Source organism: Garra rufa, chromosome 2 (genome assembly GCF_049309525.1).
Source record: "Garra rufa chromosome 2, GarRuf1.0, whole genome shotgun sequence".
NCBI classification, from domain to species: Eukaryota; Metazoa; Chordata; class Actinopteri; order Cypriniformes; family Cyprinidae; genus Garra; species Garra rufa.
Genome location: NC_133362.1, coordinates 53,847,843 through 53,870,107, shown reverse-complemented (window position 1 = coordinate 53,870,107; position 22,265 = coordinate 53,847,843). Strand labels below are relative to the sequence as shown.

General features: G+C 44.3%; 8 non-coding genes across 8 annotated transcripts; 4 read left to right on the top strand and 4 right to left on the bottom strand.

Moving 5' to 3' along the window:
- Positions 1-852: 852 nt before the first annotated feature.
- On the bottom strand, positions 853-967 carry LOC141327420 (U5 spliceosomal RNA). The gene has a single exon (XR_012354718.1). It is a non-coding gene; the product is annotated as a U5 spliceosomal RNA (small nuclear RNA).
- A 1,083-nt stretch (positions 968-2,050) lies between these two features.
- Positions 2,051-2,123, top strand: trnak-uuu (transfer RNA lysine (anticodon UUU)). Its single transcript has one exon. It is a non-coding gene; the product is annotated as a tRNA-Lys (tRNA).
- Positions 2,124-2,375: 252 nt separating this feature from the next.
- trnas-aga (transfer RNA serine (anticodon AGA)) lies at positions 2,376-2,457 on the top strand. The gene has a single exon. It is a non-coding gene; the product is annotated as a tRNA-Ser (tRNA).
- A 567-nt stretch (positions 2,458-3,024) lies between these two features.
- On the bottom strand, positions 3,025-3,139 carry LOC141327294 (U5 spliceosomal RNA). The gene has a single exon (XR_012354597.1). It is a non-coding gene; the product is annotated as a U5 spliceosomal RNA (small nuclear RNA).
- Positions 3,140-3,979: 840 nt separating this feature from the next.
- trnas-cga (transfer RNA serine (anticodon CGA)) lies at positions 3,980-4,061 on the top strand. Its single transcript has one exon. It is a non-coding gene; the product is annotated as a tRNA-Ser (tRNA).
- A 2,187-nt stretch (positions 4,062-6,248) lies between these two features.
- Positions 6,249-6,321, top strand: trnak-uuu (transfer RNA lysine (anticodon UUU)). The gene has a single exon. It is a non-coding gene; the product is annotated as a tRNA-Lys (tRNA).
- Positions 6,322-15,180: 8,859 nt separating this feature from the next.
- Positions 15,181-15,396, bottom strand: LOC141326973 (small nucleolar RNA U3). The gene has a single exon (XR_012354301.1). It is a non-coding gene; the product is annotated as a small nucleolar RNA U3 (small nucleolar RNA).
- Positions 15,397-16,967: 1,571 nt separating this feature from the next.
- On the bottom strand, positions 16,968-17,107 carry LOC141327091 (U4 spliceosomal RNA). The gene has a single exon (XR_012354408.1). It is a non-coding gene; the product is annotated as a U4 spliceosomal RNA (small nuclear RNA).
- Positions 17,108-22,265: the final 5,158 nt, after the last annotated feature.

Below are 22,265 nucleotides of genomic sequence, written 5' to 3'. Positions count from 1 at the left end.
CGCTTAAAGATCTGATAGAGTTCACATAGAGTGTTTGCTATGCTGCCCCTTCATGAATGTTTCGTTGCTTGTGGTGGGCTGTTTTCCCCTTTAGGAGTTTTATGCTAGGCGATTTCAGTAAAGCGGTAGCCAGTTCATTGTTTTTTCAGCCAACTTTGAGGTTGACAACGGGACAGAGGACATCAGGGCCGCCGCAGTCGTGGCCGAGTGGTTAAGGCGATGGACTAGAAATCCATTGGGGTCTCCCCGAGCAGGTTTGAATCCTGCCGATTACGCTCTTCGCCGGTGCTGAGGAGAAGTGGCTGGGCCCTTTTCTTCCGTGTCCCTAGCACGGATTTGTGTGCCCTCTCTCCACAGTAATAAAAAGCGCCGCTAGTCCTTTTTTTTTTCAATTCGGACGGCCGGCACCACCAGATGTGAGCCAGTGGGGCGCCGTGATCGTATAGTGGAGAGTACTCTGCGTTGTGGCCGCAGCGAATCCGGGACACGGCAGGCTTTTTGTTCACTGAGCTCCTTTCTCCCACCTCCATTTTTCGTACGGGTGCGGTGCCAGTTAAACTATACCAACAACGCAGGCAGCAGAGGCTGGCTTTCAGGGTCAACAAAGAAGGATCGAAGCGCACGAGTCACTGATAGGGCCAAAAGAGCTAAAAGCCATCTTTGTTTGAGCCCGTCCAGAGTTTTTCTCGCGCCATGGTCGAGAGAGCGCTGTCTTTCCATGCTGGCTTAAGAAATTTGAAGCTGCGAAGCTGGAAGCGCAAAGGCTGCAAACACAGACCATGACGAGGCGCGCTTTGTTCCACTGCACGCTGGCGGGTGGCCAGATTGACTCTGCTCTTGACACTCTAGTGTAGCTCTGCTGTGAGCAGAGCCCCCAAAAATACAGGTCACTCGCAAAGGTTCCCCTCCACGGAAATCTTTAGTAAAAAGCGAAAGATTTATGCGCTGATGACGAGAAACTCGAGATGTGTCTCTATGCCCTTGGACCTTTGCGCTCACTGTGGTAAACCACTACGCTCACCAAGGGTAATCTAGGGTGCCGACACCTCACAACATGATTTTCGTCACCCCCCTCACTCCAAATGGGAGAAGTAAAAGTTATGAAAGTCCCTTCCCTCACCCAGTATTCACAAACCAGATCAAGGTAATGTCATCTCTTTTTTCATGCCCCAGTATTAGAGGCCAAAAAACAAATATTAAATGAAATAAAGTGGTCCAAATAATGACCCTCTGTAATGTGTAGCATTCAAGATGTTGAGAGAGTTTAGCTCGTGGCGGGTCAATCTGGTATTTCAAAGAGTAGGGGCTCATTTTGGCAAGTTGGGTGCAGTTGCGTGTGCTGAGAGCGAAGAACAGCAAGCGCAAATCTTCGTTAGTATAGTGGACAGTATCTCCGCCTGTCACGTGGAAGACTGGGGTTAGATTCCCCAACGGGGAGACCTAGTTCTCTGCTGCTGTTGAACGACTCATCCAAAAGCTTTTGGTGCAGACAGAGGTCACAGAAGGAGTTCTGCTTCGAGGTCAACCGCAGCCAAAAACAATGCATTGGCCGGGAATCTAACCCGGGTCAACTGCTTGGAAGGCAGCTATGCTCACCACTATACCACCAACGCAGGCGCTCTGTGCCAGTTTTAAGCAATCAGAAAAGAATGCTCGAATCCGGGTCCCGGCAGCCCTTTGCTGTTAAGCGACGGGGACGTCCAGCTCCTTTTTGCCAACTCACCCTTCAGTTGAATTATGCGCCTGAAGCTCGGCGGCATCCTGTGCTGCCCGCCTCCAGCCAAGAGGGCAGGTGGTCCACAGGCAGGCGAGAGATGACAGGTCTCCCCGCGCAGGTTCGAGCCATGCCGAATGTGGTCGGGCATTCCCCCTTTTACCTTTAGCTTCTTGCGACGGTGGTTGGGCCTTCCAAGGCCTTTGGCCTTCGCTCTCTCTGACGTAATTGCGTGCAGCCTTTGTCCCGTAGCTCCTGTGGCAAGTGAGCTTCTCCCAGGCGGCTTGTGGAGAAAGTGTTCTTATATAAAAAGTAAGAGGCACACAAAACACAAGAGCCCGGATAGCTCAGTCGGTAGAGCATCAGACTTTTAATCTGAGGGTCCAGGGTTCAAGTCCCTGTTCGGGCGAAGGGCCATCTTCTTGTCGGCGGCCTCAGCTTGCAGTCGTGACAGTCCAGCACTGCCGTGTGTCGGCGTACGCTTAAAGATGTGACAGAGTTCACATAGAGTGATTGCTTCATGAATTTTTCGTTGCTTGTGGTGGGCTGTTTTCCCCTTTAGGAGTTTTGCGCTAGACGATTTTAGTAAAGCGGTAGCCAGTTCATTGTTTTTTCAGCCAACTTTGAGGTCGACAACGGGACAGAGGACATCAGGGTCGCCGTAGTCGTGGCCGAGTGGTTAAGTCGATGGACTAGAAATCCATTGGGGTCTCCCCGCGCAGGTTCGAATCCTGCCGACTACGCTCTTCACCAGTGCTGAGGAGAAGTAGGCGGGCCCTTTTCTTCTGTGTCCCTAGCACGCATTTGTGTGCCCTCTCTCCACAGTAATAAAAAGCGCCGCTAGCCCTTTTTTTTCAATTCGGATGGCCGGCACCACCAGATGTGAGCCAGTGGTGCGCCGTGATCGTATAGTGGTTAGTACTCTGCGTTGTGGCCGCAGCAACCCCGGTTCGAATCTGGGTCACGGCAGACTTTTTGTTCACTGAGCTCCTTTCTGCCACCTCCATTTTTCGTACGGGTGCGGTGCCAGTTAAACTATACCAACAACGCAGGCAGCAGAGGCTGGCTTTCGGGGTCAACAAAGAAGGCTCGAAGTGCACGAGTCACTGATGGGGCCAAAAGAGCTGAAGCCATCTTTGTTTGATCCCGTCCAGGACGAGAGAGCGCTCTCTTTCCATGCTGGCTAAAGAAATTTGAAGCGGCGAAGCTGGAAGCGCAAAGGCTGCAAACACAGACCATGACGAGGCGCGCTTCGTTCCACTGCACGCTGGCGGGTGGCCAGATTGACTCTGCTCTTGACACTATAGTGTAGCTCTGCTGTGAGCAGAGCCCCCAAAAATACAGGTCACTCGCAAAGGTTCCCCTCCACGGAAATCTTTAGTAAAAGGCGAAAGATTTATGCGCTGATGACGAGAAACTCGAGATGTGTCTCTATGCCCTTGGACCTGTGCGCTCACTGTGGTAAACCACTACGCTCACCAAGGGTAATCTAGGGTGCCGACACCTGCCAACATGATTTTCGTCACCCCCCTCACTCCAAGTGGGAGAAGTAAAAGTTACCAAAATCCCTTCCTTCACCCAGTATTCACAAACCCGATCAAGTTAATGTCATCTCTTTTTTCATGCCCCCGTATTAGAGGCCAAAAAAAATATTAAATGAACTAAAGCGGTCCAAATAATGACCCACTGTAATGTGTAGCATTCAAGATATTGAGAGACTTTAGCTCGTGGCGGGTCAATCTGGTATTTCATGGAGTAGGGGCTCGTTTTGGCAAGTTGGGTGCAGTCGCGTGTGCTGGGAGCGAAGAACAGCAAGCGCAACTCTTCGTTAGTATAGTGAACAGTATCTCCGCCTGTCACGTGGAAGACCGGGGTTAGATTCCCCAACGGGGAGACCTAGCTCTCTGCTGCTGTCGAACGACTCATCCAAAAGCTTTTGGTGCAGACAGAGGTCACAGAAGGAGTTCTGCTTCGAGGTCAACCGCAGCCGAAAACAACGCGTTGGCCGGGAATCGAACCCAGGACAAGTGCTTAGAAGGCAGCTATGCTCCCCACAATACCACCAACGCAGGCGCTCAGTGCAAGATTTAAGCGGTCAGAAAAGAATGCTCGAATCCGGGTCATGGCAGCCCTTTGTCGTTGAGCGACGGGGACGTCCAGCTTCTTTTTGCCAACTCACCCTTCAGTTGGATTTTGCGCCTGAAGCTCGGCGGCATCCTGTGCTGCCCGCCTCGAGACAAGGGAGCAGGCGGTCCATATGCAGGCGTAGTCGTGGCCGTGAGGTTAAGGCGATGGACTCGAAATCCATTGGGGTCTCCCCGCGCAGGTTCAAACCCTGCCGACTACGGTCGGGCATTCCCCCTTTAGCTTTTTGCGACGGTGGTTGGGCCTTCCAAGGCCTTTGGCCTTCGCTCTCTCTGACGTAATTGCGTGCGGCCTTTGTCCCGTAGCTCCTGTGGCAAGTGAGCTTCTGCCGGGCGGCTTGTGGAGAAAGTGTTCTTATATAAAAAGTAAGAAGCGCGCAATAAACAAGAGCCCGGATAGCTCAGTCGGTAGAGCATTAGACTTTTTTTTAATCTGAGGGTCCAGGGTTCAAGTCCTTGTTCCGGTGAAGGGCCATCTTCTTGTTGTCGCCCTCAGCTTGCAGTCGTGCCGGTCCAGCTCTGCCGTGTGGCGGCATACGCTTAAAGATGTGACAGAGTTCACATAGAGTGTTTGCTATGCTGCCCCTTCATGAATGTTTCGTTGCTTGTGGTGGGCTGTTTATGCGCTGATGACGAGAAACTCGAGATGTGTCTCTATGCCCTTGGACCTGTGCGCTCACTGTGGTAAACCACTACGCTCACCAAGGGTAATCTAGGGTGCCGACACCTGCCAACATGATTTTCGTCACCCCCCTCACTCCAAATGGGAGAAGTAAAAGTTACGAAAGTCCCTTCCCTCACCCAGTATTCACAAACCCGATCAAGGTAATGTCATCTCTTTTTTCATGCCCCCGTATTAGAGGCCAAAAAAAATATTAAATGAAATAAAGCGGTCCAAATAATGACCCACTGTAATGTGTAGCATTCAAGATATTGAGAGACTTTAGCTCGTGGCGGGTCAATCTGGTATTTCATGGAGTAGGGGCTCGTTTTGGCAAGTTGGGTGCAGTCGCGTGTGCTGAGAGCGAAGAACAGCAAGCGCAACTCTTCATTAGTATAGTGGACAGTATCTCCGCCTGTCACGTGGAAGACTGGGGTTAGATTCCCCAACGGGGAGACCTAGTTCTCTGCTGCTGTTGAACGACTCATCCAAAAGCTTTTGGTGCAGACAGAGGTCACAGAAGGAGTTCTGCTTCGAGGTCAACCGCAGCCGAAAACAATGCGTTGGCCGGGAATCGAACCCGGGTCAACTGCTTGGAAGACAGCTATGCTCACCACTATACCAGCAACCAAGCGCTCTGTGCCAGTTTTAAGCAATCAGAAAAGAATGCTCGAATCCGGGTCACAGCAGCCCTTTGCTGTTAAGCGACGGGGACGTCCAGCTCCTTTTTGCCAACTCACCCTTCAGTTGAATTATGCGCCTGAAGCTCGGCGGCATCCTGTGCTGCCCGCCTCCAGCCAAGAGAGCAGGTGGTCCACAGGCAGGCGAGAGATGACAGGTCTCCCCGCGCAGGTTCGAACCGTGGAGAATGTGGTCGGGCATTCCCCCTTTTACCTTTAGCTTCTTGCGACGGTGGTTGGGCCTTCCAAGGCCTTTGGCCTTCGCTCTCTCTGACGTAATTGCGTGCAGCCTTTGTCCCGTAGCTCCTGTGGCAAGTGAGCTTCTCCCAGGCGGCTTGTGGAGAAAGTGTTCTTATATAAAAAGTAAGAGGCACACCAAACACAAGAGCCCGGCGTACGCTTAAAGATGTGACAGAGTTCACATAGAGTGTTTGCTATGCTGCCCCTTCATGAATTTTTCGTTGCTTGTGGTGGGCTGTTTATGCGCTGATGACGAGAAACTTGATATGTGTCTCTATGCCCTTGGACCTGTGCGCTCATTGTGGTAAACCACTACGCTCACCAAGGGTAATCTAGGGTGCCGACACCTGCCAACATGATTTTCGTCACCCCCCTCACTCCAAGTGGGAGAAGTAAAAGTTACGAAAGTCCCTTCCTTCACCCAGTATTCACAAACCCGATCAAGGTAATGTCATCTCTTTTTTCATGCCCCCGTATTAGAGGCCAAAAAAAAATATTAAATGAAATAAAGCAGTCCAAATAATGACCCTCTGTAATGTGTAGCATTCAAGATGTTGAGAGAGTTTAGCTCGTGGCGGGTCAATCTGGTATTTCATGGAGTAGGGGCCGAATGTGGTCGGGCATTCCCCCTTTTACCTTTAGCTTCTTGCGACGGTGGTTGGGCCTTCCAAGGCCTTTGGCCTTCGCTCTCTCTGACGTAATTGCGTGCAGCCTTTGTCCCGTAGCTCCTGTGGCAAGTGAGCTTCTCCCAGGCGGCTTGTGGAGAAAGTGTTCTTATATAAAAAGTAAGAGGCACACAAAACACAAGAGCCCGGATAGCTCAGTCGGTAGAGCATCAGACTTTTAATCTGAGGGTCCAGGGTTCAAGTCCCTGTTCGGGCGAAGGGCCATCTTCTTGTCGGCGGCCTCAGCTTGCAGTCGTGACAGTCCAGCACTGCCGTGTGTCGGCGTACGCTTAAAGATGTGACAGAGTTCACATAGAGTGATTGCTTCATGAATTTTTCGTTGCTTGTGGTGGGCTGTTTTCCCCTTTAGGAGTTTTGCGCTAGACGATTTTAGTAAAGCGGTAGCCAGTTCATTGTTTTTTCAGCCAACTTTGAGGTCGACAACGGGACAGAGGACATCAGGGTCGCCGTAGTCGTGACCGTACCTTCCAGCGATCAGCCGGCTGAATAATTCCTAACATTTCCTAACAGTATTTGAATACGTCCGAACGTCGTCTGAACATTTCTGAACGAAGTCCGAACGAGGTGCATACTCCTTTGTAACTACAACCGAACAGGTCCTAATGCAAATCCTAAAGCTTCGAACAAGTGGGGCAAAGCAGCCAATCAATTCCTACTAAGAGGAAAGAGCCAATCGGCCATCGAGTTGACATACCAATCGCGCCGCTGATTGGCTGAATGAGTTTTGTGACATTCCAGCTGTTTACTGGACATCTGCTAACCGGAGATCGAAGGTAAGCAAGATTATCAAATTACAAATCCGTAACACTAATGTTAACCTATTTTATCAAACATCAAATTATGATTTTATTCCGATCGGTACATGCTTGCGTAGCAAAGTAAGCTAACTTAAAACTGACGTGTATCAGTTATCGCTAGCTAATGCTAATTAACCCTTTGATGCATAACATGGGTCATAAGTGACCTGACTGAGTTTTTATTTTCGATATTTTTGCAAGAATTTTATTTCATCATTCAGTATTCCAAGTATTCAGTCCCTGTTATTTCAGTCATGGCTGAGTGATTCTTTTCTGAATGTATGTTAATCATTTATTATTACAGGTAATTATTATATAACTAGTTTTTAATTTCCACAAATCGTTGTTCATTTTCCTTTCATACTTTATATACAAACACAGTTTTTGTAATTTTACATGAAAATCTATTTACATTTTTGCAAGTAGAAACTTATTTACTGCAGAAAATAATTAACCTGCCACATTTTTTACCACTTAACATGTCTTGCATGTTTTTTTTAATATTTGATGCATGTATATTTGTACATTTGATTCACATTTAATGTTTTTTTTTTTTTACATATTTTATGTGTGTGTGTGTGTGTGTGTGTGTGTGTGTGTGTGTGTGTGTGTGTGTGTGTGTGTGTGTACCTGGTATTCATCACGTTATGGGGACCAAATGTCCCCACAAGGATAGGAATACCAGTAGATTTTGACCTTGTGGGGACATTTCTTAGGTCCCCATGAGGAAAGAGGCTTATAAATCATGCACAATGAGTTTTTTTGAGGAAGTAAAAGTGTGCACAATCTCCTGTGAGGGCTAGGTTTAGGTGTAGGGTAGGTGTAGGGCGATAGAAAGTACGGTTTGTACAGTATAAAAACCATTACGCCTATGGAATGTCCCCATAAAACATGTAAACCAGTGTGTGTGTGTGTGTGTGTGTGTGTGTGTGTGTGTGTGTGTGTGTGTGTGTGTGCTGTGAAAAGGCTCAGTTACCTTTAAGTGGTACACACAGCAAGGTTTATTTTTTGTTTTTTATATTAATACATAAAAAGAATAGATAGAATAGAAAAAGAACTGAGAAAGTTAGTGTTATTCAGTGATATTAAATTATATTTTTACCTGAATAAAACCATTTAACTTAAGCTAAATTAGTAATTAGTTCTTAATTCGTTTTTTTAATCCTACATTATTTTTATTAATAATAATAATAATAATAATAATAATAATAATAATAATAATTTTACTGCAAAAAAAAGGTTTATCCCACTTTGTATTTCTGTCTTGTCTCTAAAAAAATAAAATAAATAAATAAATATATATATATATTTCTAAAATATAATCTTGTCTGATGTCCTCATGTGACTGGTTGGTAGCTCAATCGAAGAGAATGCACAACAGAAATGCACAACTGCATTGATTTGGTCCATATTATTTTTCAGATATGACCAAAACAGGCAAATCTTCTGCTTATTGGACTGACATCTGCTATAGGTATGCCCAGGGCACCTTCCAGTTCAGTACAGGCAAAAGGCCTGGAAGCAGAAAATGGAAGGAGGTCCTGGAGCGGATTGATGCCTGTCCTCTGCAAAGAGGGAATAAGGTGGACCTGTTTGGCAGGCACATAGAGTGCACTTGTGGGTTCCACAAGGTAGGTAATGATAGAATATTTAAAAAGCAAGATTAGTCCCTGTATCATGTAATAGACTATTTTGTGGACAATCCTCTGATCTATTCTCAGAGACCACAGTTCTGCAGAACAATTTCGTGAAATTATTTAACATGTATAGTATGACTTTCGTTTGTTCCTAATCTTCATTTTCTTCCAGTCAACAGATAAGGTCTTGATGGAGGCAGGGCCTGAGGTAGAGGCAGGCGGCAGCTCAGAGGAGGCAGGGACATCACAGGCAGAACAGGGGGTGAAGTGTTCTCTGTGTAGTGTGGTTGTGGAGGCAGAGAAGTTTTCAGAGCACCTCTCTGACTACCATGCTGAAGAGAGTTGTGACAGCTGTGGGGCCAAGGTCCAGGGTGCTATTGGACTCCTCCAACACATTGAGTCCAAACATTATGGGGCCCTATTGGCTCCACGTGACAGCCCTTCAAAAAATCCCACACCGTCTTTGTGCCCTTCACCATCTCCACAGCTGGTTCCACCTCCACAGCACTTGCCATCTCCACTGCCAGCACTATTGTCTCCATCCACGCGACCATCTCCATCCCCACGGCCATCTCCATCCCCACGGCCATCTCCATCCCCGCGGCCATCTCCATCCCCGCGGCCATCTCCATCCCCGTGGCCATCTCCATCCTCGCGACCATCTCCATCACAGCAGCCCACTCCATCCACGCGACCATCTCCATCCCAGCAGCCCACTCCATCCACGCGACCATCTCCATCCCAGCAGCCCACTCCATCCATGCGACCATCTCCATCCCAGCAGCCCACTCCATCCATGCGACCATCTCCATCCCAGGAGCCCACTCCATCCCCAAGCCACTCTCCGGCTCTACAGCCCTCACCTACACGGTGCTCTCCATCTCCACAGCTCACTCCAACCTCATGTCCAGCACCCTCACTGCAGGCCACACCATCTCTGCCTCAGGCTGTTACTGATTGGGAGAGCTTTCTTCCCAGTCAGTTTAAGAGAGTCCTCCAGCCAGGAGACTGGGTGTGGATTGCTAAGTGCCTATATGAGCCCACAGGGCAGCTGAGGCAGAACATCCAGGCGAACTGGTTTTATCCACCGATGCAGCCCAAGCCATCTCCTCCTGAGCCTGGGTGGTACTTCCGACAAAGGATGTTCTTGTGGGCACCGATGAGGATATGGGGCATTCCTCTTAAATGCCCACAGTGTGGTCGGAAGATGCACCATTCAGGGATATACCCGAAGGTCAGGGAGGTGATCGACATGGATAGCCGCTACTACCTGGTGGGTGGGGACTATCCACGCTGCAGTGCATGCAAGTTGCCAGTATGCCCATGGAGCCAGGACATCCTTTCACAACTGGATGTGGCACACAGGACCCTGTTTCCAGCGGTGCTGACCACTCAGCTAGCCCTGGACAGGAAATGTGTGACCTTCCTCAGGCCAAGGACCAGTGGCAACAGTTCCTCCTACTTCCAGTCAGCATTGGAGGAAGTCCACAGTGAGGAGTGGGCACGACGGACCATCCAGTACCTCTCTGACTGTGAGCATCATTTGAGAAAGGTTTCCCTGGTCCAATCTGCGATGACACTTGCCTTTTCTGCACCTGCACCCTTCAGGCCACTTCCACTCGCCCAGTGGTTTGAGACTGTCCACTCCAACGACATCCTCAGTCATCTGGATGGGATGAAGGGGGTGATTACCTCCACCTATGGCCGAATCCTTAAGATGGATTCTACTAAGAAGGTTTGAACATCAGGTTTATTTTCAGCCATTCATGTTAATTAATTGGAATATTTATAATTTCATCAAAAAAAAAAAGTGTGAATTTGTGTTTTATATATTGTAATTCACCATTAAAAAAAAAAAAAAAAAAAAAAAAAAAATATATATATATATATATATATATATATATATATATATATATTAAGACTGTCAGAATGTCTTTGTTTCCTTATGTTTGTTATTCAGATCACCAAAAAGTTGGCTGGTGGCATTGGGGACACGGCTGCATGGATGACCAACATTGGGAATGAGCTTGGCCAGGTTCTGAACAGTGTTCTGACAACAGCTGAAACGCTACCAGAATGCTGGCGAGCCAGAGCCTAAGGTCATCTATGTTGATCGGGATTGCGGCAGTCAGTCAGGTGGGATTTTCAAATTACTATTTTGTTACATGTGCATTGCTATATATTTTTCAAAAGTTAATAGTAGTGTAAAAAAATATTTTCTCCCTATTGGTGAGGGTAATTAGTATTATTTTTACTAGTATTATTTTATTTTTACCGTCAATGTAATGTAATTGTAATAAATTACAATGAATGAAAAGTATGTTGAAAAAAACATCAAATGCATACTTCTTTTTGTTTTCATCCTCCACAGGTACACCTGCTGTGCTAAATCTTTTTCGGCCATGGAAGTCTATTGTAAGGCTAGATATCTTCCATTTTATGAGAAGATTCAACTGCGGCCTTACTACAGAGCACCACCCTCTCTATGGTAACTTTTGTTCAAAACTTTCCTCCTGTATCTTTGAATGGGATCAGGAGGATGTGAAAGAACTTAAGGCAGCCAAGAGAGGGGAGTGCAAAAGCAGCCATGGAGGACAGGCTCCAACTGAGGCACAGCTCATGGCCAGCATCAGCCCAGGTGAACTGGCAAAGCACTGTAGGCGGCGGACTCGCAAAGCTGAGGAGATCAGGGCCATGATTTCAGGGCTGCTGGAATCAGTGTGGGAGCTAACGGACACTACAGGGCTTCATCTGGTTAACTCTGACAGCATGCACCATGTCTGGGAAATGCAAAAAAAATACCTCGAGTGTATACAGGACCCTCCACATGTAGAGTTGTACACAAAGACGGGGACACTCCAGAAAGGTGGAAAAGTCCTAAACGTGCTTAGATGTGGCAGGGGGTCATCCTCACTGGAGAGTTTTCACCGCCACCAATGTGCCTTTATTCCTGGTAAATTCTGATTGTTAAATTGCAGTATGTTCTGTAGATTTTTAAGCTTTTTTACTACCAGCTACTTGTCTCATTATACTTATTATTATTCTATGTTACTGTTCTATAACTGTGTCATTAAATAGTTATGTCCTGAGTTTAATTTTTTTTTTTTTTTAGGATGGAGATGCAATGCCATGCACACACAAATGTACATGTTGGAGGGGGCCTCGAGGTGGAACATGAGCCGGGCTAGAGAAGCTGTATCTGTGGTGGGGGCCTCAACCCTCAGGACATTTGATGTCTGTTTAATGTCTCATTTGAACAACATGAGCCAACGGGTCCTTGGTTGGGCTTTGATGCCAGAATTCACTCCTCCAGGAAAACCCACTGGTAAGATATCTCTCAGGGTTATGCTGAGCATTGGAGTATTCCTCTCTCTCTCTCTCTCTCTCTCTCTCTCCTGTGTTAATGTGTGTATGTGTCATCTCCCCATTAACAATATGTTTAAAATTATTGCAGCGGAGCGCATTGCAGTGGAGTACTTGTTGGCCCAGTCCAACAGAGGCGACCAGTTGATTGCACACCACAATGACATGCCTGTAGTCCCCTCAGAGGAGCCCGAAGATGAAAATGAAATCGACACGACTGTGTGCCATGCAGCTGACCTTAGGGCTGATGACTCTGACCCTCCAGCAGCTGTCGTGGAGGCCCAGGTGACCAGTCAGTTAGGTGACACTGGACCCAAATCTCCTGATGAGGATGTCACTGAGGAAGAGGAGGATGACATTGCAATTTCTAGCACATCAGGCCAGGTAATGTTGCTATCCTGTACTTTTACTTAAGAATGTATCTGGTGCATTGCAAAACACCTATTGTCAACTGTTTGTAAAGTTGAAATATATGCATGTACACTGCAAAATAATTACTACCTTTTTTACCAACACTGTATATATGTATTAGACTGTGGTTGTCTTTTTTCTAAATTTTCAGAGTACAGAGTGTGATTCCAGAGGTGTCTTGGGCTGGGAGGCAGTTGATGCCCTAGCAGGCTACCTGGTTGGCCTAAACCGAACGATCACTGCCTTGTCATCACAAGAGGAGGCCGACATAGTCCAGCTGTACATGGCTCTGCATGCCATGGACAAGGTACCATCAAAATACAGCCAGAAGGTTAAGAAGAAGACTTTGCCAGGACCTTGGAGAGCATCCAGAAAGCGGAGTGGCTCTGCTCCCGGACAGCAGGCAGCAGAGAGGTAATTTGACTATTTGGATTTTCACTAGTTTATTACCTAGTACACTGTCTAGATTATATCATTCTTCTTTTCCATAGACTGTTCATGACTCATGGGCAGGCGGCTCAGGACCCTGAAGTCCACAGGGTCTGTGAATGTGTTTGCCTACGGCTTTTAAAAGAGTTTCAGCAAGCACGGAACAGGCCCAAGGACACAAAAGGAAAAACTCTGCCAATTCCACAATCTATTGTGGTGGTATACAGCCACTTAAAACAGCTGTTAGAGGACAGCAGAGTGGTTCTAGGACAGACCAACCTGGTTCTGGTCCCAATAAACACCACTACTGTCTCTTCGTGGTGAGTCTTTTATGCAATACATTTAAACAATTACAGTATTATATCAAGATTGTACTTATAAAACCTTCCTGAACATGCTTTTTTTTTAAATTATACTAAGCAAAAACAATGGGCTTTAATCTATTAAAATTGCTAACTTTAAATGAAGAATGTTTCTCTTGCAGGCTACTAAGAAGACAGAAACGTGTGGACAGAGACATGCTGTTGCAGGGTACAGCACTGCCCAAACAATTATATTTAGCAAAGGAGTCACTTCCTGAAGTCCGCAAACTTCCAGCTGCTCCTGCACAGCAAGGGCATGAGGCCATGGTATTTGAGGAGCCAGCAAATCAGGAAGGAGAGGCCTTCATTCGTAAGCGTTTCTCCAACAGGTGCCCACTGGCCACCCCTCCTCCTGGATCTTACTCTGCATTTCCCATATACCCACCAGCACCACACTTTGAATTCCCCCCTGGGTCCTACCCACCCTTTCCCAGCTACCCACCTGGTCTACCAGTGCCTCAGTCTACCCAGTTTATGGCTCCTCCCCAATTTCAGCCCTCCTTCCAATTCCAGCCCCCTCCCCAACTCCAGCCCCCTTCCCAATTCCAGCCCCCTTCCCAGTTCCAGTCCCCTCCCCAATTCCAGCCCCCTCCCCAACTCCAGCCCCCTTCCCAATTCCAGCCCCCTTCCCAATTCCAGCCCCCTTCCCAGTTCCAGTCCACTTCCCAGTTCCAGTCCCCTCCCCAATTCCAGCCCCCTCCCCAATTCCAGCTGCCTAATAACCTGCCACCACAAACTTGTCCCTCTACTCAGCCCAGGCAGCGCACATGGAGAAGGCAGAAAGCTGCCCATGAGGATGAGGAACGAGCAGCTAGGGGTGAACCACCACGGAAACGACTAGCAAAGGATATATATCACTATATCTGCAAGCAGTGTGGGCTGACAAAAAATAAGACAACTGGCCACACTCAGCTGAAGGGCAGGTGGTATTGTCCAGCCTCAGGTCTCTCTGTTGCACAGTGGAAGGAGAATGTACAGGGAAGTCTTTGATTTTTTTTTAATTGGTTTTGGACGTTTATATAGTTAGATTTTTATATAGTTGTGTATATGGTTGAGTTTTGAATTTGCTGTGCTGTGAACATTTTGTTTTTAGTTGCTGTTTGCAGTGCTTAATTTGCAGTGTTTGTTAAAAAGAAAGACACAACTCTTGTGGTGTAATAGTAACACAACAATCCTTTGGGTGGGAGATTCCAGGTGCAAGTCCTGGCAAGAGTGTGTAATGTGTTTGTCAGATCAGTATTTTATTTTATTTTTTTATTAGAAAAATTGTTTTTATTAGAAATTGTATTGTCAAAATTAAGTCAAACACTTTACTCAAATCCCTTGTGAGTGTTCATGAAGTTTTCTTTCTTTTTCTTTCTTCCCCCATTTCCCCCTCTCTTTTCCCTTTCTTTCCCCCTTGTAGCAGTCCCTTTTGCCCTGTTTTTGGCCGAGTGGTTAAGGCGATGGACTGCTAATCCATTGTGCTCTGCACGCGTGGGTTCGAATCCCATCCTCGTCGATCGGCTCCTTTAGCAGTAATCCTCGGTCCTGGGGACCCCACTCTGCACTTTTTGAGTGTCCTCCTTATCTGACACACTCAGTTCAGTTCACTGAGTGCTCTACTAATGAGCTGATGGTCTGAATCGGGAGTGTTAAATAAAAGGACCACAGAAAGTGACGAGGTGGTCGAGTGGTTAAGGCGATGGAAGGCTAATCCATTGTGCTCGGCACACCTTGGTTTGTGTGGGTTTGAATCCCATCCTCTTCATTTGATGATTTAGCACCACTGAGAGCCCACCGGAACAGACAGGCCCAACCTGTTTACGATGGGTAGCGGTGAGCTGTAATTGTGCTGTAGTTTAATGATACCTGCAGCGAAGTCTTGAGAACATATTGACAAAACAACAAATCTTCTGGCTCCAGCACGGTATGATCTATGAAAAAAAAAAATTAGTTTCATCAGATATACACCAATTATGAGCTATACAATTAACTACAAACAGAATCACATCTGATATTCAATCAATCACAACTACTCATAAGATTTTTAATCTGATATTTACATTTTTCAAAGACCACTCTGATCATAATCTCTTCTTCTACGCTGCATAAATGCCACACAGAACATTCATCAATGGTGTGGAGCATATGAAATAAACCATTACTCCACACCCAAATCACGCTCAGAAAAGAGTATCAAAGCTCATCATCGTAGTTTGGGAGACAATACACTTTTGAAACACATTTCCTAGTTAGAAACTATAGAAATGATCCCTGAAAGTATAGTCTTGACCTCCATTTTGCAAAACCAGCTTAGGCAACTTCTGACACTTTGAGTCTCAGAGATGGTGACAACCTAACAACAGAGATGAGAAAAGTTACATCTGAAACATCATTAGAGTCCTAAAATTTTTTTTGTAATTTCAGTCGGATGCAGTTTTCATCGGCCCCCAAATTACACAGGCGAAACTGAGGCTCTCGCGTTGTGCGAGACTGTCAACTCGTCCCGTGGGTAGGGCTTAAAGCAGGCTTAGAGATTTCTTCTGTCAGTTTTGACCCAATCTATTTTTGGGAAGCGCAGTTTGACCCAGCAGTGCGGGCCAACAACATGTTCTGTTTTGCCGCGTGAAGGCGGTTCAATGCTTTGGACAGCGTATGGTTGAGTTGTGATTTTCCACCAATTTGGGGCACCTTTCTTATGGAAATCAAGGATGATTTCATGGGAAATGGAAAACTGGTGTAGCGTTTGGCTAATAAGCTAAAGCTACAAAGGATGTACCGGTGCCCCGTCGTCCAAGCAGAATCCACATTCGGCCGTAATCGGAGGTTACTACTAATGTTCGATTGTGTCTCACAGGGAGTTTGGCTCAGGGCCTCAGTGGAAAACAGGCCCTCGGTGACTGAAACAAAAGACGAAGAATGCATCCACATGCACATGAATCAGGAGTGTTAAATAATGACGAGATGACGAGGTGGTCCAGTGGTTAAGGCGGTGGAAGGCTAATACATTGTGCTCGACACGCATTGGAAGCTTTAGCGCCACTGAGAGCCCACCGGACCAGACAGGACCAACCTGTTTACGATGGGTAACGGTAAGCTGTAATTGCGCTGCAGTTTAACGATACCTGTCTTGAGAACATATTGACAAAACAACAAGCCTTCTGGTAAAAGACGGCTCATTCACTATTCCCTCTGTGCTCAAAACAGCCTGCTGAAAGCACGGCAGCAGCAGCTGAAAAGGTCCGCAGCATGGCCTGTCTCGGTCAGCAAGGGGACGGGGTGGCCGAGTGGTTAAAGCGATGGACTGCTAATCCATTGTGCTCTGTGCAATGGTTGGAATCCCATTCTTGTCGTTTGGTTCCTTTAGCACTGGACCTTAATCCAGGTCCTGGGGACCCCATGCTAAACTATTTGTGTGTCCTCCTTATCTAACACACTCAGTTCAGTTCACTGAGTGCTCTACTAATGAGCTGATGGTCTGAATCGGGAGTGTTAAATAAAAGGACCACGGAAAGTGACGAGGTGGTCGAGTGGTTAAGGCGATGCAAGGCTAATCCGTTGTGCTCGGCACACCTTGGTTTGTGTGGGTTTGAATCCCATCCTCTTCATTTGATGATTTAGCACCACTGAGAGCCCACTGGAACAGACAGGCCCAACCTGTTTACGATGGGTTGCGGTGAGCTGTAATTGTGCTGTAGTTTAACGATACCTGCAGCGAAGTCTTGAGAACATATTGACAAAACAATAAATCTTCTGGCTCCGGCACGCTATGATCTGTAGACACCTCTTTGACGAGAACCAACAACCAGCCACTCCAACAAAAGGAAACAAAACGAAGCAAAACTACCTTTTTCAAGAAGCGTCCAGAGAGACCGGCAAAAACTGTCGAAGCCGACTGTATTTCAAATCATCCCGATGGGATATCGGGGAAAGTTTTCAACCAGCAATGATCACACCTCAGATAAACCACACAAGCTACAACATTGCCTCTGCGATAAAATACCGGTGACGGTTGTGACCTTTTTGTGCACCTACGTGGATGTGAACCGACAAGGTGGTAGCAAGCTGGATGAGCCCCAGAGACAGATCATCAGTGAAGACCTCTTCACCTAGACGGCCATCGACGCAAGACTGTGAAAACCAGATCCTCTCCAATCTGACACTGTGGCAACATGGAACTTTTGCATCTACATTAATATTAGTCTGTTTCTTCTTATTCTGAGGTCACCGTAGCCGCCAGATCCATTCTGTATTCCGATCAGATGGTCACTGCAGTCCCCCGGATCCATTCCGTACCAAGAGCAGATGGTGGATCAGCACCTTCAGCCGAATGTCAGCGGATACCATGTCAACTAGATGAGCCCCAGAGACAGATCATCAGTAAAGAATGAATCCACATGCCACAGCAAACTCGAGCTGGTGAAAATGTTCATCAAACACCCGCCGCTGACTTCTTTTAAAACAAGCCAGCTTATTGAAGGTGCACAGGATAAACGCCCTGAGAAAGCTGTGCCTCGCAACCCTAAGAACGGCATAGGCGTTAGTGGACACCAGGGGCCTCATTTATAAAGACTTGCGTAAAAACCAGTGATGCGCGGGTCAATGTATAAACAACCCGAGCCCGACCGACGTTTTTAATAACCCGCCCGCAACTCGGACCGCAAAATAAAAAAAGAAAATATTGTACCCGACCCGCTTCCTGACCCGCATGTTTAATATTTACGACTGACAGCAGCGATTATATGCGGCTATATGCAGTGGAGATGCGTTCACTGTCAAACATCATTCGGCATTAAGTAATTTTGTCAAAAGAAATGTTCTTGATTACAAGAAAAATACAGATTGTTCTTGTTGTGATTTAGTTTGTCTTGCCTTTATAGATTTAAATAGATTCATTTTCGAAGTAGGCTTCACTAAATTATGTCAGTGATTCTCCGATGTTACAGTTTTTTACAATCGTTTTTGCACTAATAACAGAAACGTAATGTCTTTTTTCAAAACTCTAGACACATAATTCACAACCAATGATCAAAATGCACATTTTTCAAACCACTTAACACATTCTTCAAATGCTTGGATACAATACACATAAGCCAAAGATAATTTGTTCATTGAACTTAAATCACCTGTTCAAAATGACACAACTTAACATCAAAGTATTACTATTTCAAAATGCAACTCACACATTACATCTGAGATGAGTGTGCATTCATTTCATTACAAAGATTGAACTATCAGTTGATACATCTGCTTAAAATGAAAAGTAACTGTTGCATTACCCTTGAAGCATAGCTTTTATGGAAAATAGTGCATGTTTCAGGATAGATCATTTGACACCAGTTACCACAGAATATGACCCAGATGGACTACACTACACTCTCAGAAAAAAAGGTACAAAACTATACCTTTTAGGGTACAAGTAGCTGTCACAGGGGTGTTACCAAGGGTACAATTTTTTGGGTACATAATTGTACAATAAGGACCCATTGTGTACCTTTAAAGGTACCTTTATATGTTTTGTTGCCCAGGAACAAAATTGTACCTCTGCAGTACTTTTTTTTTTTTTACCGTGTAAAAATCTTGTATCTTTATCAGATATGGTTTCTATGGCCCCATGTACCTCTTTTACAGAACACATTTTCATATTCAACATTACTGAATGCAAGATGTCATTTTTATGTTATTGCTTTTGTGGTTTCAATGAGTTATTGGCTACCCTGGTAAAAAAATAAATAAATAAATAAAAAAAGAATGTATCAAGAACGTTGGTGCACAAATTAGCCCTGCTGAAGAAGAAAAAAAATCCAAAACCAGCCTGCTATTTGGCTGTTTTTAGCTGGTCAACCAGCCTGGTTTTAGCTGGTCATAGCTGGTTTTAGAGGGGTATTGGCCACTTTTCTGTCTGGTCAGGCTGGGAAACCACCAGCTAAAACCAGCCTGACCAGACTGGGAGACCAGCTAAAACCAGCTACTTCCAGCTTAAACCAGCTAAAACCAGCCAACCAGCCTAGGCTGGACAATATACTGTACCCTGCTAAAAAAAACAGCTAAAACTTTGAATCTAAATTTTTTCCCTTTAGAAAACCTATGCTGAGATTTATTTTATCAGTAAATTCCACATTACAGTATTTCAATGATCCCACTGTGTCTGTACTGTTCTCAGTCTAAAGTAAAAAAAAAAATGAAACCTGAATCACATATTTTGTACAACTATATTTAATGATTGTACTAGCAAAAACACATTGAAACTATGGGTAACTTGTGTATGGGTGATCTAAAGTAATGTTCCTATAATATTTCATAATAAATTCGTTTTTTGAAACAATGCTTCTGCTAATGCAAGGCTTCTTTAAAGATATGAACGCACTATGCAAAGTTTTGAACACTGGACAGCCTGTGTTACAAATAATGACTGTTTTGAGTTTTGTATCTAGAGTTTTGAAAAATGACATTAAGGTTCAGTTAATAGTGCAAAAACGATTGTAAAAAACTGTAATGAGTTACGTAATGGCTACCCTGGTAAAAAAAAGAAAAAAAAAAGAATGTATCAAGAACGTTGGTACACAAATTAGCCCTGCTGAAAAAAAAACAAAGAAAAAAAAAAAAAAAAAACATCCAAAACCAGCCTAGGCTGTTTGGCTGGTTTTAGCTGGTCATAGCTGGTCAGCAGGCTGGTTTTAGAGGGGTATTGGCCACTTTTCTGTCTGGTCAGGCTGGGAAACCACCAGCTAAAACCAGCCTGACCAGACTGGGAGACCAGCTAAAACCAGCTACTTCCAGCTTAAACCAGTTAAGACCAGCCAACCAGCCTAGGCTGTTTTTAGCAGGTTTTTTTTTCAGCAGGGTACAATATACTGTAAACTGTATACTGTACCCTGCTGAAAAAAACAGCTAAAACTTTGAATCTAAATTTTTTTCCCTTTAGAAAACCTATGCTGAGATTTATTTTATCAGTAAATTCCACATTACAGTATTTCAATGATACCTCTGTGTCTGTACTGTTCTCAGTCTACAGAAAAAAAAAATGAAACCTGAATCACATATTTTGTACAACTATATTTAATGATTGTACTAGCAAAAACACATTGAAACTATGGGTAACTTGTGTATGGGTGATCTAAAGTAATGTTCCTATAATATTTCATAATAAATTTGTTTTTTGAAACAATGCTTCTGTTAATGCAAGGCTTCTTTAAAGATATGAATGCAATATGCAAAGTTTTAAACACTGGACAGGCTGTGTTACAAATAATGACTGTTTTGAGTTTTGTATCTAGAGTTTTGAAAAATTACATTAAGGTTCAGTTATTAGTGCAAAAACGATTGTAAAAAACTGTAATATGACCAAGAGTTATTTTATTTCGATCTACAGTGTAATAAATGTTAAGAAAATGATTAGCCTATAGCCCTAAATATTAGAGACTATAAGCTTATTCATTTTTTCTTAACTTTTATTCTTCTAAAAATTATCAAGAATATTAAATCAACTTAATAGGCTAGGTTAACGACTTTTCTTATACAAACATAACGAATGCACTTCAAAATGAAGTTTTCATAGGCCTATATAAATTAATAAATAAAATAATATTATTTATATATATATATATATATATATTTTTTTTTTTTTAATTGTATAGCTATATCAAATGAATAAGGAAATTATAGTGCCTTGAATTTATTAAGTAGGGCCTAATGCTTAATTTCGTTCGTTTGTTTCGCTCTCTGGAAATGTAAAGAAAAAATACCGTTTTTATTCGGAATTCGTTTTTAATCCCTCGTTTTAAACAAGCATATAGCCTACATGAGATCATTTATATTGCTTGAATAAACGTTTAAAAATATTCCTTTATACAGATTTAAATAATTTCATTTTCGAAGTAGGCTACTCTAAATTATGTCAGTGATTCTCCGATGTTAAATATGATCATTAATTATTTTATTTCGATCTACAGTGCAATAAAAGTTAAGAAAAAGATTAGCCTGTAGCCCTAAATATTAGAGACTAAAGCTAATTCCTTTTTTCTTAACTTTTATTTTTCTAAAAATTATCAAGAATATTAAATCAACTTAATAGGCCAGGTTAACGACTTTCTTATACAAACATAACGAATGCACTTCAAAACTAATGTAAGATTGTAAAAGGGATTAATTACACATATAATTTATAATTTAGCTCAAAGGGAAATCGAATATGATTCAATAGGGAATTTGAACAGAATCGCTGTTTTACGGCTGTTCAAGAGTCGACCTGCGATTCATTCACAAGCCGTAACAGAAACTCTGCGATGGATATTACTATCCAGAATATAGTGAAAACACTATATATTAGCACAGTAGCAAAATCAGCAGTTTAAGACATTAACTTGTAAGCACAAAACACAAGATACTTATCTTTTCTAATAAAAATATGATTTTAATGGATAAACCTAACACATACAAACTAAACTAACATAAAACACACGCATTCACACAGGTTGCAGAAAGAGAAAGTGAGGAAATAATGAGTTTAAAGGAATGAAAATATGAAGTACCAAGTTAGCAATATGTGCAATTGCTTAGACCTGAACAACCATCAATCACTTAATTAACCCTCGTATTGAGTCTCTCAAAGAGATTATTAAACTTTATATCAAAATGCACCAGTTCAGTAAGATTCTGGAGGTTACTTGCGCGTTGCCTTTGAGAATTCCTTTAGTTGCGTCGCTTCAGGGCTTTCCCGAGGTTGCTGATTGGTTGGTTCTGTGGTCCTTTGTGTGCTTGGGCGTTGGCTGGATATGAGAGTTGCGTGCTGTTGAAGTTGAGGTCAGCGAAGACGTTTAGGTTGGTCGCGGCTTGCACAAACTTAACTAGAAACGAAACTCTCAACGGAAAGAAATAAAAATAAAAAAAAGATTAAAGAAAAAGATAGAAGTGTGGTGATCTCCTCATGTTTCCTTTAGATGAGGAGGCTGGCATTCAGGCCAGGCGGCGTCGAGACGTAAGAGAGCTTATAGTGAAGAGATAAGAGAGAAATTTGAGGGTGTCCTTGAGTTTTTAAACTCAGCCTTTGGACACATCCCAAAATGGTGTCTTGACCAATTAGAACAATGTCCGAAGTCCGGTGGACTGCTGGTTCCTCCTACCAACCATAAATCCCAATGTTATCTTATTAGTCCCGTG